General features: G+C 43.3%; 1 protein-coding gene across 1 annotated transcript in view; it reads right to left on the reverse strand.

Moving 5' to 3' along the window:
* Positions 1-13,291, reverse strand: part of LOC139757204 (uncharacterized) — a 119,553-nt gene extending 106,262 nt beyond the window's left edge. The window contains 1 exon segment of the mRNA XM_071677359.1: positions 13,161-13,291. The gene's annotated coding sequence lies outside the window, so the exon portion shown is untranslated.
* Positions 13,292-16,327: the final 3,036 nt, after the last annotated feature.

Raw genomic sequence — 16,327 nt, forward strand, 5'->3', positions numbered from 1 at the left:
AGAGGGTAAACAGAAAGGAGGAGGGCTATTGCGCATGTGTGTGTGTGTCTACACACACATCGGTGGCACCTTAAGGTTATGATGACAGACGCTTAAGAAAGATACGTTCAAGGTAGACGTAATCACAAGTTGACGAAGTAGGAAGGGGAAAGTAGAACAAAAGACTGTTATTCTACGCGAGACAATTTGATCTAAGGATAATTAGGTGCCTAGATTAAAGTCCTGTAGAGAAGAAGACTGCTCTGTCAGATAATTGGATTTAAAGATAATTATGGACGTAAATTATGGTACTTGAGGAGCTTAATAGATTGACTGTACCCATTAAAACTCGTGAAAATCCTCCAGCGTTCAAAAATACCGAACGCTGCCTTGACACAGGAGATTTTGCAGGGATTAACCACCTGTTAGTTCTGTCAAATGGCTCATTGTTTACATATGCAGGAATCTGTTACACGAGGAATATTCAAATATTGCTACCATAATGAGGAATATTGCAAATATGTCCCTCATGGACGAGGCATACTTCCACTACTTTGCAAACTCTTTCGATAAGGTTATCTTCTTAATGCTAAAGAATATCTGGAAGCTGATATAGAAGATTATAACCCTAAAATTGGCATCATGGGGTGAGAAAGTGCTTTGATATCATGACCTAAAAAAAGATTAAAGAACTTCGCTAGGAAATATCGACCATACATTGAATCAATTCTCCACAAATGGTACCGTAAACGTAGTAAGCTGTTCTAACTATCCATACCACAGAGAGAAGAGGTTTTCTATCCAGCTGACATAAACATAAAAATTCCTCCCACAAAAAGAGTAAATTTCACCAATATCACCACCATAAACCATGAAAAAAAAAATATCTAGTGATGATAATACTATAAAGAAAAGTAATCCATGATGTTTGAGGATCATATGTCACTTTCATGGTTTATTTCAAACTATGACCCTTGTAAGCATGCATGTATGGTCGGAATGCTAGTGTCGCTTACAGACATAGTCGACCCATGAGATTCAATTATAACCCCCCTAAACCCCCCACAACAGTTTTCGGGATTACGGTAATAGCCTCAAGGGCTATTGTTAATGACAATGATTGGCCCAGCAGAATTCTATTCAAATGCCAGTGTTGCATTAATGGCGAATCAAGGCTGGTGAACACAGCCCAGACATGTAGTACACTTCTAGGAACAGTTCATGATTTTTGATGTCTTGGTTGCCCTTATCTCCTGCTTAATGACCGGGATTAAGTGCCCCATAAGCCAAGACAAACGATTCAATTGGACACACACAATAGGAGGGACGCAGGTGACTGCATAATAGGCCAGCCAAAGCTGATTACTCCTGGTGCAGACGTCCCAATTTGGTGTACAAAATGGGGACATAACACCCCGCTATGGTGCAAAGCGGTACGCATATACCTTAACCGAGTATGGCCACGGTACATAACGGTACATGTATGGCTATGTTACCAAGCGGTACACCTAGTAAGGCCACGTTCCAGACCTGGTACGGGCGAAGGTACACGACGGTACACCTGGTATGGCCATGGTACTGAGTGGTTGGTACACATACACAAGTGGTGCACTTAGGAGATGTGGTCAGGGCATTAGCGAGAGGCGGGAGGACCAGGGGAAGGGTTTCACGCCTGCGGGAGGGAGGTAAAGTGTTGCCTGGCCACCGTGAGAGGGATGGACCCCGACGCCACACTCTGGGAGTGAATAAAGCCTTGGCCGACATTGTGGGAGCAACAGGTGCCATTTCCCCCCCAGGAGTCTCCTTCTCCCTTAAAACTCTCGGTTCTCACTCCTCTCCCTCAGACTCTCTCTCTCTCTCTCTCTCTCTCTCTCTCTCTCTCTCTCTCTCTCTCTCTCTCTCTCCTTTCCTTAAACTCGCGACTCGCAGTCCTACCCCTTGGGTTATCGCGTTTCTGGGAAACTCTTGGATACGCACAGGAATAAAAAGAAGGTGATAGGTGTAATGTAGATAGAGAGGAGGTATATATATATATAGAGAGAGAGATAGACGGTTGGATAGGGAGATTGGACCCACGTCCAAGTGCCTACAATATTTTGCCAAAGGGCAAGTTATCACACAGCGCATGTCTAGCTTGATGAATGACACTCTTCCTCTCTGCCACTTCATTCACTGAAGGATCACCGACTCTGCGTTCATCTGGGACTGACTTCAACCAAATATCTAGTCTTCTATTAAATGTTTACGTTGTTCATGCACTCATGTTCTGTTTACTGTGCATTATACAGTCTCCATCCATTCTTTTTTTCCCTTCATTTTGAGCAAACTTCTCGTATATGACACTGCTATCTCTTTTCTATGTCTCATGGTATTCTTGCGGGCTTGCTAAATCTATGTCACCCCCTTTGTGAAGTTTTTTAAACTTCATGATACGGTTCCTCATGCCTTACCAATGTGTCGCCATGCGTCGAACTGATGTTCATGAGTCTTTCTCTCCCTTGTCGTTTGCAAAGTTCGAGTTCATTCAGTCCCCTCGTGATGGTGGTTCACGTGTTCGATTCCCTGGATGTGGCTCCTGCTGGTCACGCTTCTGAATCACAATCTCTAAACTTTTTATGTCGCTTGTTCTGTTCGTCTGGGTTGATGGCAATACGACGTAGTCTTTTCAGCTTCCTTTCGCTCCGTACACGTCAAACATTTCCATCGAGAGGGAGGGAGTAGAGAGAGAAAGAGAGAGAGAGAGAGAGAGAGAGAGAGAGAGAGAGAGAGAGAGAGAGAGAGAGAGAGAGAGAATATATATATATAACGATGAATGACAGGAAAAGAAAAATGAATCAGTATAGTTCAAGGCTACTCCTTCAATTTCCTGTGATCATACAAAGACACGTACTCACACAGGAGACTCTCTCTCTCTCTCTCTCTCTCTCTCTCTCTCTCTCTCTCTCTCTCTCTCTCTCTCTCTCTCTATCTATCTATCTATCTATCTATCTATCTATCTATCTCTGTCTATCTATCTATCTATCTATCTATCAATCTATCTATATATCTCTCCCTCGTCTATACATTTACAAATAGGTAGGAACGAGTATACACACACACACACACACACACACACACACACACACACACACACACACACACACAACACACACATCAGATGGAATGGCAGTCGAATAGTGTGGAGATGCCCAGGGTGTGCGCACCGTGGCGGTGGTGTTTGCAACAGGTAGCAGAGCCGACCCGAGGCTACGCGGGAGAGAGAGAGAGAGAGAGAGAGAGAGAGAGAGAGAGAGAGAGAGAGAGAGAGAGAGAGAGAGAGAGAGAGAGAATCTGACTGCAGTTTGTGAAAGGGGGAAATCAGATCACTGCAGGTAGGGAAGGGAGGGAGTGAGGGAGGCTGAGAGGTGGGGAGAGGGACTTCAAGGTGAGGTGACATGGTTGAGCGAGGACGTCGAGGTAAGAAGTCTGAGGACAGGCTTATGGATAAGAAGAGGTGATGGGGGTAGGAAAGCGTCGCCATCAAGGTTGTCGATGACTGATCTCGAATAACGAGAGTGTGAGGGAGATTATGATGAAGGAAGATGGTTCACGAGAGCAATAGTGTTCGAGGATGAGGTGTTCAATATTCCTCTTGTGAGGGAAGAAAGGAAGCAGCGATCTCTTGATTTCCAACAGTATTGACGGATTCGTTGTGGAGTATTGAGCCTTGGGGTGGGAGGGAGAGGGAATATTAATCTCTAAGGCATATTGACCTCTTTTAGGGGTTGTGGGTGTTGTGCTGTGTCTGGGAGAAGTAGTGGTATCAAAGGAATATTGATCCCCTTGAGATGTGGGTGCAAGTGCTGTGCCAAGGAGAGATGTTGATCTCCTTGAGGATATGGAGATAGTGTTGTCCACTGGGAGAAGCAATGATCTTTGGGGTATATTGACCTCATAAGGATCTGGGGGACACTGCCCTGCTTACGGCGAAGTATTGATCTTCTGGGCATAGTGATCACCGGGTGGTTATGACTGTGGTGTTGTGCCTGGGGAAGGTATCGATCTCTGGGGGGAGAATACTGTTTCCTCTTTGGGGGTACGGGATCTGCCCCCAGTAACCGACAACAGAAGGGCCTCAGACACCAGGAGACATCACTTCGAACACTAGTGTACAAACGGGAAGTGGCAACTCTTCCTATACTACAGATTTTTCTCCATGCCTGTGAAGCTGACGACGTAAATAAGTGATTGACAGATAACAGGAATATCTGACATTATAAGAGACGTCTGAGATGTACAATGGATCATGTGACGTCTGAGATGTACAATGGATCATGTGACGTCTGAGATGTACAATGGATCATGTGACGTCTGAGATGTACAATGGATCATGTGACGTCTGAGATGTACAATGGATCATGTGACGTCTGAGATGTACAATGGATCGTGTCATGAAGATGAATCGTGGAGAGAGTCCTATCCTATTTCATGGTGAGATTAAATGATACTGAATACTAAAGAGTTTCATTCCCGGTATAAAAAGGGTTCTATTCCTCATCTAAAAAGGGTTTCATTCCTTATATAAAAGGGTTTCATTCCTTATATAAAAGGGTTTCATTCCTTATATAAAAGGGTTTCATTCCTTATGTAAAAAGAGTTCCATTCCTTGTATAAAAAAAAGATTACACTCCATATATAAAAAATTCCATTCCTTATACAAAAAGGTTTCCATTCTTTATATAAAAAAGATACAGCTAGCTGTACTATCTAAAAAAAAGAGATAATAGAACTCTGTAATGTATTTGTGATGTATTTTCGTTAAACACAGGAATGAATCCGAAACAAAGAAATGGTAACTCAGGTTCATGTCACGACTGGCCAAGCAGTGTTAGCGATAGACAAGAGGCGAAACCCACGCGTGTGAGAAAAGTTCCTAGGCGTCGTGTGGAGGGGGAGGAGGGGGTATGTTTGGGAGAAGGGGGGGGTGGTCTGGGATCACATGGACAGCAACAAGTTGGAGCTAACTAGATACATTTGCTCTCCCCCTTAAAAAAAGGGGGGTGAGGGGCCCTCTGAAAGGTCCCTGACTTAGTAGTGTGTATGGCCGAGTTACGGTGGAGAGAAAAACAGAATCACTGATACATACACACACATACATACATACATACATACATACATAGGAATATGGGAAAATATAAAGAGAAACAGACAGACAGAGAGACAGAGGCGAGACAAGAGACACATTCATGGTGCTTGGAAAAGAAGGATGATAGCTGGCCTGCTGATCCATGTTTTAAATCATTTCATGGTATTTCGCGCATCTGTGTATTGCTATCCCTAATCTAAGTGGATGAACTAGAATTAGGAGAGTTAGAAGTCTCTTTTCCCCCTGCACTCCACTCCCTCTGGCAACAACAGCTTGCACGTAAAAAGGAATGCAGGAAAGAAATGGATTTGTGAAGTAAGACTGTACAGAACTTAATAGGATAGAAGGTGAGGGGAAAAGTCTACTGTGGTATCTTTTTTTTACGGTGTCCTACACCTCTATTGCACTATTGTATATTCTCAGGGGTCTTAAATCTGAACAAGAAATGAATATAGGTTCCTTTTCTTGGTTTGAGTATGTAGATACCCGAACTAAGGGGAAACATTCAAACAGTTTGTTGAAGGTTTCTATATTCTTTGCATTGACAACATTTTACGGTCACTTGTCCTTGTGTTCAATGCATTTATTTTGCAAAGAAACTTTTCCCCACGTCAGAATCACATCTTTGAAGTTTCCTTCCATTTGACTCACTAACTTTTCTTCTTCTTCTTCTTCTTCTTCTTCTTCTTCTTCTTCTTCTTCTTCTTCTTCTCCTTCTTCTTCTTCTTCCCCTTCTTCTTCTTCTTCTTCTTCTTCTCCTCCTTATTCTTCTTCTTCTTCAGAAAGATCCTCTTAATTGAAAGTGTCACCGCGAAGTGTACCCTTCCTGTGAGAAAAGACATTCAAATCATCGAAGCCTCTATTCGTCAAGTGGGATTCTGAGGCAAGGGATCAATTATGTCCTCCCCCCAATCTTCGTGCCAGCTTTTCCTCATTTTCTTCTCCCGCCAGCCAGCTCTGGACTGCATATATTCCAGGCGTCGTCCAAAGGGAACGTTAAAGCAAGCCAGACTAGTGCCTGGTGTTCTGTAGCCAACGTCTCTTTACTATATGACTCGACATACTCCAGTATACTATAAAATATTATGGCGTGATATAATTCACTTCAGAGCTTTCCTGGTACGAGCATCAAGGTCCTTTCCTTCCGAAGCGATGGCGGGGGAAAAAAGGTGTGAGAGGCGAGTTAAAGGGCGTATAACGCAGGTAATTGATTGGTTAGCGGGTCCGAGGGATACAGGTGTCGAGGGTTTTTGAAGCGAACGAGAAGAAAGAAAAACAAATCGTCACACTACGGAAATTCGAACCATAGAACCACATTTGGGTGATGACGATTCAGTGAATTACGAATACACCCAGAAAACATATAAATGTCAGAAGATTACAGTGCGAAAGGAGTCGTGCAACTAGGTGGCTTTACATCCATCAGGCCCTCAAGCCCTCAAGCCCTCAGGCCCACATACACACACAGACTCTCGTGAAGTCTCCAGACTCGTAGGCGAGCATGGATAGAGTGGTTGGCTTGGCTGCTGCTGCTGCTGCTGCTGCTGCTGTTCTTGGTGATATTGATCTGTAAGTCCAGCCTGATCCCCCGTACCCTGTTGAGCATTCACGAGGACCACGCCACAGGTGCTTCGCGCCGCCCGCGCCCCCCCACCCACCACCACACGCCGAAGTCAGACAAAAGAATACGCTATCGAAGACAAGCGTAAAGATCGCTGGTGTTGTTGTGCCTCGTTTCCAGCTGCCTAGCGGCGTGCGTCGAGAAGGAGGAAGGGAGGGGGAGATGAAAGATCCTGAGCGGACGAGGAATATTTACGACGGGTGGAGTTTTGTGTGAGGGAAGACAAGAGTTGCAGGAAGTTCTTCGGGTCAGAGCCGGAGAAAACTTTATCATCACTTGGTGTACAGTGAAGGCAATAATACTTCCTCACTCTCTTGAGGTAAATCATTTCTTGATTTACTCAAGTTGGATTCCTGATGAGTGTTTTGCTTCGTTACTCATCTCTGCTGGCACCACATTGCACGCCATGAAACCCTCGTTATCAATACATTATCTGGAACCTGACATCAGTAGCAAGGAACGAGATGTTCGGAACAGAGTAACGAAGTAAACCTCCCCCAAAAAGAAATATACTTGAGTCGAATAAAGTCAAAATTCCAGGCAGTTACCAAAAAAAAGAGGTAAAGACTCGTGAAGTAAACTCCTCACTTAACCTACTTACCAAACACTTTTTTTATTCGTATAAGTAATGGACATTTGACCTCATCAGTTCCTTTTTCCGTCAGTTATGGGCGTAAAATCCCACTTGATAATCATATCCGAGACCTGCAGAAGCCATTCGTATAACACCATACCAAACACCTACATCCTCGAGACCAACACTCTCCCCAACCAAACAAAAGACGACGTTGATGAAGGTGGCTGCACAGCGACGCCTGAGGCCCAGGTTTTCAAGAACTGAGAGGCTTCGACAGCATCCCCAGCAAGACATCGAAGTGGAAGAAGACTTGTCTTCTTTCTCTTGGAGGGAGGGTGTGTGTGTGTGCGTGTGTGTGTGTGTGTGTGTGGATTTCTTTTTCGTTTCCTCTTCCCGCGCGTGAGGTGCGTTCGCTCGTTCGCTCGTTCGTTCGTTCGCTCGAGAAGTGAAAAGGAATGTTTGGCGACGACTTTGTTATGGATCGTTGGCGGATTGAGAGCTTGTGTTTGAGAGATGTGGCTAATGACCTCGTTAAGAGAGAGAGAGAGAGAGAGAGAGAGAGAGAGAGAGAATGTTCTCTAAACCCCTTTACCAGGAAACTGAGACGAGGGATCTTTTAATGAGTCCTGATAGAAACCATATACCTAGAAGTTGAGACCTGGGATCATTAATAAGTCTTAAAAACAAAAAAAAGAAACCATGATCCCTGGAAGACCAGAACTGGGAATTAATTAAGCCCTTGTAGAAACCAAATGTCCCGAGAAAGCTAAGAATAGAAACCTTTCATACAGTCCCTCTAGAAACCCCATTCCCGGGAAGTCTAGAACAGGAAACAGTAATCATTTCCTCTAGAAAACGTGTTCCTTATGAAACTCAGGAAATTGTTAGAAAACTCCATTTTAAGAAACCGGGAGGAAGTCTGCAGAATCACTGCTTCGGATAAATGACTTCGACCAGAGTTCTCGCTATTACTGAGATTGAGCGAGTATCTTTCCTTTTTTTTACCGAAATTTATAAAGTATCTAAATATTTCCTGTGATCATCGTGAGGTGTTGGATCCTAAGCGTGTCGTATACAGTGTCGGTGGAACAGAACACTGTGTTCTAGACGCTGATTGGTGGTTCGTTCTCACAAGCTGTGACGCACAAGACGATGATTGGTGTGCTTCGAGCTAACCAAGCTGTGACGTACAAGACGATGATTGGTGTGCTTCGAGCTCACAATCTGTGACGTACAAGACGATGATTGGTGTGCTTCGAGCTCCCAAGCTGTGACGTGTGGAACCAGACCTCTGTGAGACAGGTCCACAAGGCGAGGCAAACAGACCGTCCCTGATGAGCGAATATTTACGAGTCTAATGAAGCAAACAAACTGTTTACATCCTCGGGATTAATACTTTCCCCGACTGGAGTGAGCAAACAATTCCTCAGAATAATATCACGTGTTTTGGCTCTTGATTCTTTCTCGCTGTGCAAACGACGACCCGTACATATGGTCGCTTCAGGACTGATATATATATATATATATATATATATATATATATATATATATATATATATATATATATATATATATATATATATATATATATATATATATATATTTATGTTTACCAAATGGCGTCCTGGCTTCGTCTCTTCGATGTATATCAACTGACTGTTATATTTCTCTCTTGTATCTCCCCTGATGATGTGATTATTACACGAAAGTGCACTTGGGAACTTTTCGTCTTTCATTTTCCCCGTGGACTCATAGGAATATATTATATATATTATATATATATATATATATATATATATATATATATATATATATATATATATATATATATATATATATATATATATATGTACCAGTGAGGGCTTAGGTACCCAAAGGCCAGTGCCAGAATCAGTCCTGATTTAGATAAAGACACATTCTGACATTGTCTCACTCACGATATCATATCTATATACCTTCCTCATCGATGGATTGTATCCATGTGTATATTCCCTCGTCTGTATGGCGCCTAAGTTATGAGTTGTGTCCATAAAATAGCTACTTTCATCCCCTGCCTCCCTCATAATCCATGTCATGCCTCATAAACTCTATCACTCATAAAACTGCATCATTCCTTCCCTCATAAAGTCCACCACTTGGACCCATTTGTTGTGAGAGTTATTTGTTTATGAGCTACTCCACTCCCTCCCTCATAACCTCATAAATTCTCTCATTTATGAACTCACCATCCCATATATATAGATTACTTCCCTCATAATCTGTGCCATAACCAACGCTTTTTAACTTCATACATAAGGTATATCTCATATTATCTTACATGTTAACTCTCATATCAGCTGATATGTTATCTCTCATTTCAACTTACATATTATGCCACATGTTATCTTACAAATTATGTCTCATGTTTGTCTCTTGTTATCTCATATGTTATCTCTCACGTTATCTTAACATGTTTTCTCTCACTCACGTTATCTTAACATGTTATCTGTCACTCACCTTATCTTATCATGTTATCTCTCACTCACATTATCTTAACATTCTTAACATGTTATCTCTCACTCACGTTACTTGACAATGTTTTCTCTCACTCACGTTAACAAGCTATCTCTCACTCACGTTATCTTATCATGTTATCTCTCACTCACGTTATCTTAACATGTTATATCTCATGTTATCTTTACATATCATCTCACACTCGGTAAATTTACGCAAAGATTCGAACGCTATCGTGCGATCGCTGTAAACATTTGCCCACTTACGTCGTCCACATTGATCGTTACTTTAAGACCTGCTGTTTAATCATTTCAATCGACAGACAGATAGATAGATGGATGGGTAGGTAGATAGATACACTGATAGAGAGATAGATAGATGGATTAACTAACTAAATGACTGATTGATGGGTGGGTAGACATAGCATAGATAGATAGATGAGATAGATAGATACTCCATTCATTTACATATTTATCTATCTATTTAGGAATTCATGATGAAAACTGGACAATTATTGCGAGGGTTAACAAGCACTCGAGTGGAAGCTGTCAAGAACTGCTACTCAAGCAAGAGCATTCACTCAACCAGCACCTCCCATCGGGCCGAGGCTACCCTTGCGTTGATCAAGTTGACTGTTGCGTCCAGCAAGTTGCCAGGGGGGCCACTTACACCTGGGGAACACGTTAAGTGATGGCCACAAAGCTTCAGCTTAAAGAGGCTGGTGAAGGTAAGCTTCGCCGGGAGTGGGCGGGAGAAGGAGGGAGAGGTGGGAGGTGAGGAGTTGGTTGGAAATGAGATGCGATGGATTTGTGTTTTTGAGAGAGAGAGAGAGAGAGAGAGAGAGAGAGAGAGAGAGAGAGAGAGAGAGAGAGAGAGAGAGAGCCTACTTCCAAGTTCTTTAGGTGAGCTTTTGCCAATGGGCAGGGCGAGCTCGTAGTGCTCAACGCAGGAGAATCTAGAATTCACGAAGAACGAGTCGTGTGGGTTAAATCTTGTCACCTGTTACGTGTGTGAGGTGCGGGACTGGATGTTCTATGAACAGAATGCCAGCAGCCCACGTATGGGTGACCTGGGTCAAAGGAATGAAAGTTAACAGCCACTAAAACTCCCAATTTCCAGGCGGGTAGTACCATTGAGACTTCCCTGGTTGAGAATCATGCAAGAAAGAGAAGAAAGAGAGAGAGATAGTAAGATCATTCATTACACTCACGTAAGAAAACCAGCCCAGGGTGTACTGTCTTACACTGGGGCTTAACAACAATGTCTTCCCTTCGTAAGAATGTCAGAAATCCTCACCAGAAACTTCATCTACGAAGGTTTTGGGACTAGCATGTGTGTGTGTGTGTGTGTGTGTGTGTGTGTGTGTGTGTGTGAGTTACAATTACCCGGATTTTCCACACGTTTCCAGGTGGCGAAGCTGGGCCGTCAGGGACATGTGTGGTACTGGTCGGTCAGAAGCCAATCGCAGAAGGAATCAGGCTGACAGAATCGCCCCAACCCGCTCGCTGCTTAAGAAGGCTCGACCAAATTAACTACACGTATCATATATATATATATATATATATATATATATATATATATATATATATATATATATATATATATATACATATATATATATATATATATATATATATATATATATATATATATACATATATATATATATATATATATATATATATATATATATATATATATATATATATATATATAATTTATCTATTTATTTATATATTTTGCTTTGTCGCTGTCTCCCGCGTTAGAGAGGTAGCGCAAGGAAACAGACGAAAGAAATGGCCCAACCCACCCCCATACACATGTATATACATACACGTTCACACACGCAAATATACATACCTATACATCTCAATGTACACATATATATACACACACAGACATATACATATATACACATGTATATAATTCATACTGTCTGCCTTTATTTATTCCCATCGCCACCTCGCCACACATGGAATAACATCCCCCTCCCCCCTTATGTGTGCGAGGTAGCGCTATATATATATATATATATATATATATATATATATATATATATATATATATATATATATATATATATATATATATATATTGACCACACTGTTTTACCATAGTTCCTAGTTTCGACAATCGAAGGTTACCACCAACTGAATTCCTGGATAATGTATATACGTTCCTCGTGACATTTTGGGGTGAACGTGACATCTCTCGTTCTCCGGAACGCCTTTTCATTCTCCCCATCCAACAACTGCTCCCCACTACCATATCCTCCCCACTGTTAGCTTCTGTTGCTTTCCTCCCTCCGTCCTCCCGCTTCTCCCGCGCTTATATCGTCCCTCATCACCACGCCGCTACCTCCTGTTGTCTCCCTCCTTCGCCACCGTTAACAGGCCAACGGACGTCCGTTCCACCGACCTTCCCTGGTGGCCTGTCACAAGACGCAGGTATTCCCCTGCGGAGGACCAGCTACAGGAGGAAGGGCATCCCTGGTTCTCCACGACGAAGTGAGACATTAAGCGCTCCTCCTCCTGCTGGTTCCAGCCCGAGACCATAGCCTTCCCCTGCTTCTGGGGGAAGGGTACGGGGTTACCAGCCTCCGTATATCATACCCATGTCTCCGGGGATACCAGCCTGGGAATATCAATCCCTTGTCTCTGGGGATACCAGCCTATACGTATCGTATCTCTCTCTCTCTCTCTCTCTCTCTCTCTCTCTCTCTCTCTCTCTCTCTCTCTCTCTCTCTCTCTCTCTCTCTCTCTCTCTCTCTCCGGGGACACCAGTCCAGGCTGATCTTGGCCCTCTGTCTCCGGGGGTTCGAGCCCCGGGCTTATCATCTCCCCCCTTGTCTCCGGGGGGAGGGAAGGGTTGAGGTGTTCCAGCCTAGGCATATCATGCTCCTTGCCTCCGGGGGTTTGCAACTGGACAAGAGGATGTTACTGGAAATATTGATTCCTCTCTCTCTCTCTCTGGCGAACTCGGCAGGAATCGAGTCTCTCGTAAGTCCTCACAGCATCACCCATCGTCCACCACCACTCCCTCCGTCCACACTCGCGCCAGTGAAGGGCCTTTATTCAATATCCGATACACTGAATTATTCATCTGAATCACTCCATTCATTTCCATTTTCTATATCTTGGTAAGATTCTGCGTTTTTTTCTTACCCTCCAACTCGGGATGAACAACAGCAGGACATTCACGTTTTCTAACTCTTGCCTTGGCATATCAACAGGTTGTTTGAAAGCCAAGTTCTCCCAGGCTGGGGGCTCGAACTGAGGCCACTGTATTGCATCCCCTTACACAAGGGCCTCGCCCCGCACCGCGCCGCCCCCCACGAGCTCCCACAGTGAGGCAGAGACACTTACCTTGAACACCTGACCGACGGAGGCGCTGAAAGGAACACACAGGAAAGGAGGTCCACCCTTCGGCGTGGCGACCCACAGATAAATGAGAGGCACAGCGAGGCCGAGCGACAGAGGGGAGTGGCTGGTGGGAGGAACGTGAACATTGTGGCTTGGGAGTCTGCGCCAGGCCTCCCCCCCCCCTCCGCCTCCCCCCCTTTACCTCTACCACCTGACTCTCTCTCTCTCTCTCTCTCTCTCTCTCTCTCTCTCTCTCTCTCTCTCTCTCTCTCCCTGTTCACCACATATGCATACAGGCGTCGATCACCTGCTTTCCCTTCCTTCCCCTTCCCCCCTTACTCTCTCTCTCTCTCTCTCTCTCTCTCTCTCTCTCTCTCTCTCTCTCTCTCTCTATGCTCGCCACATGTACACGCAGACACAGCTCGCCTCCCTACTCCCTCCTCCTCACTCCCCGCTTCTAATACCTAACCATCTCATCTAACTGATTAGAATCATACGAAGTCAGATCAGTGATGTGGCTGAGTGGATGCAGGACACAAGCAAGATGACAATCAACCTTTAAGAGGACAATGTCTCTATTGCCCTCTCTAGAATTCCTCCTAGTCTAGAGCAAACTCTAGGAAGGGCTTCCATCTTAAGTGGTGGAACTAGGAGAGGAGTAAAGGATATGGTCAGAAGACTAGAGAGAGAGAGAGAGAGAGGGGGGGAGGAGAGAGAGGAGAGAGAGAGAGAGAGAGAGAGAGAGAGAGAGAGAGAGAGAGAGAGAGAGAGAGTAAGAAAGGAAGAAAGAAAAAAATGAATGAATGAATGAATGATTGAAAGAGTTTTGAAAGCAGACTAGCTCCTACCACCACTTCAATCTCGTACTTGAACCTCTATATTTCTTGTTTTCCTTTCTTCTTCCTATCAGAATTATAAGAACGACGAGTCAGGAACAGCCTTTAGCTCTTGCCATCCTCAAAAAAAAAAAGGCCACAGATTAATCCCCACAGCTGCCGAACAACAGCAGATGATTAATGAGAGATAAATCTAATCACCCATAAGTTAGTGTGTCAGTTAGCCATTACGTCTCCAAATGTTCAGTTCAGCTGTCAAGTTGCCCTGTGAGGTAAGAGTTATGATCAAGAATTATAACAATAGAGTTATTATCAAGAGTTATGCCACCAGAGTTGTGATGAGGAGTTATAGCACAAGAGGCATGATCAGTAGTTATACCACAAGGGCTATAATTCAAGAGTTATATCATGATCAGTAGTTATACCACAAGGGCTATAATTCAAGAGTTATATCACAAGGGTTATTGTTCGCAAGTTATACCACAAGAGTTACGCCACAAGTGTTATCATCAAGAATTATGACACGATAGTTATATCATTATTAGTCATCTCCTTCACGTCGACAGAATCAATTGAAAAATTGACCAGACCAGAGAGAGAGAGAGAGAGAGAGAGAGAGAGAGAGAGAGAGAGAGAGATGTGAACCACACAACCAAAGAAAATCAATGCATGACCTTTTCTTCCCCCCCCCCCCCCTCTCACCAGGTCATACTCAAGCCTCCAACAACCCCCAGCTCACTGACCCCATGACGAACTGTGACCTTTGACCTTTTCGTAAGAGAAAAAAGAAAAGAAAAGAGCCAGGATGTGTGTCGTGGTCAAACCAAGTACCGAACATGTGGAACTGGATGTCGTCCATGACAGAGAAATGACACACACACACACACACACACACACACACACACACACACACACACACACACACACACTTTCAACCACAGTGCTTTTGTGATGTGGATCGGAAGCATTACAGTCTTGTCCAAGATTGTACTCCAATGTATTCCATCATTACCCTGCTACTGTGTGGAGCGCAACCTTGAAGACACAGGATCCAATGAAAGCAGTATATATATATATATATATATATATATATATATATATATATATATATATATATATATATATATATATATACTATTTTCCCTTTCCACACACACACTATCCTCACAAGCCCATTGCCCTGCATCTCCCACGAACATAACCGCCCCATTAATGGCTCCCCATCTCCCCACACCCCAGCACACGGAGGGTCATTTCATCGCAGTGTAAACACATCATCCACAATTAATGTTATGAGTGGCGTCAGAACACGGGATCCCAGGCCATAAATAGAGAGGAAGTTCAATGGAAAAACAAGAAAGATAAGGTGGGGAAGGGAGATAAGACTCAATAAAAGATATCAGAAAGCGAAGGAACTTTGAGATTTACGATGGGGGAGATAAAGGCGGCATTATCAATAGCTATAAGTAAAAGAGAGCGTGAAATAGATGTAGCCAGATAAGACAGGAGGGTCAGAGAGACCTTGAAAAGGATATTCAGGACAAGACAAGAAGCAATCCAACACCTTTTTTTTTGTTAACCACGAATTCTTCAGGTGTAAACTGTCAGTTAAGGCCAGGTTATGATGTCGAGAGGTTCAAGCTATGAAGGATGATGTGTGGGCATGGGAGGAGGAACCGAATGATAAACTCAAAAGCTTTTTTTTTCTTTTCATACACAATGGAAGACACTACAGCCCCAAGGCCAAAGAGACGGTATGAAGAGGAGGTCTTGGGGAAGTGTGATATTGTTGCAGAAAAGATAAAAAAAAAAAGGAGAAAATACGTAAAGAGCCTTCGCTCCTACGATTGTTAGAGTCGTGATGGAGCGTCGCCAATATGTGTTGAAGAAGTGTGGAGATACGATCGACAGAGGGCGTGAATCATAGTGCAATACGCCGTCAAAGGAAGGTGTAGTATGTAGCTAAGGATTGGATGGCAGGGACTCTGCCTGTCTTGTGGTTAAGAAGAGAGACGAGGGAAGAAAAAATCAACAGAGAGTTGAGATTAAGTAGTTGACCTGGAGCGAATTAAGAAATTCATGGAGAAGAAATGACGGAAAAAAAGAATAGTATTAACTTTTTTCTTATCTCTGTGTTGCTCATATATAAGTATAGACTAGAATTTGCATTATAATGGACATGAAAATTCATAAGGTGTACTTGGCTGAATTTTCTGCGCCATTATGTCACTGGACACCCTAAAACCAGAGGCGCTGCTACATAGTCAGTATCATATCTTATGTTCACACTTAGAGGGGTATATATATATATATATATATATATATATATATATA

Source organism: Panulirus ornatus, chromosome 25, assembly GCF_036320965.1.
Source record: "Panulirus ornatus isolate Po-2019 chromosome 25, ASM3632096v1, whole genome shotgun sequence".
NCBI classification, from domain to species: Eukaryota; Metazoa; Arthropoda; class Malacostraca; order Decapoda; family Palinuridae; genus Panulirus; species Panulirus ornatus.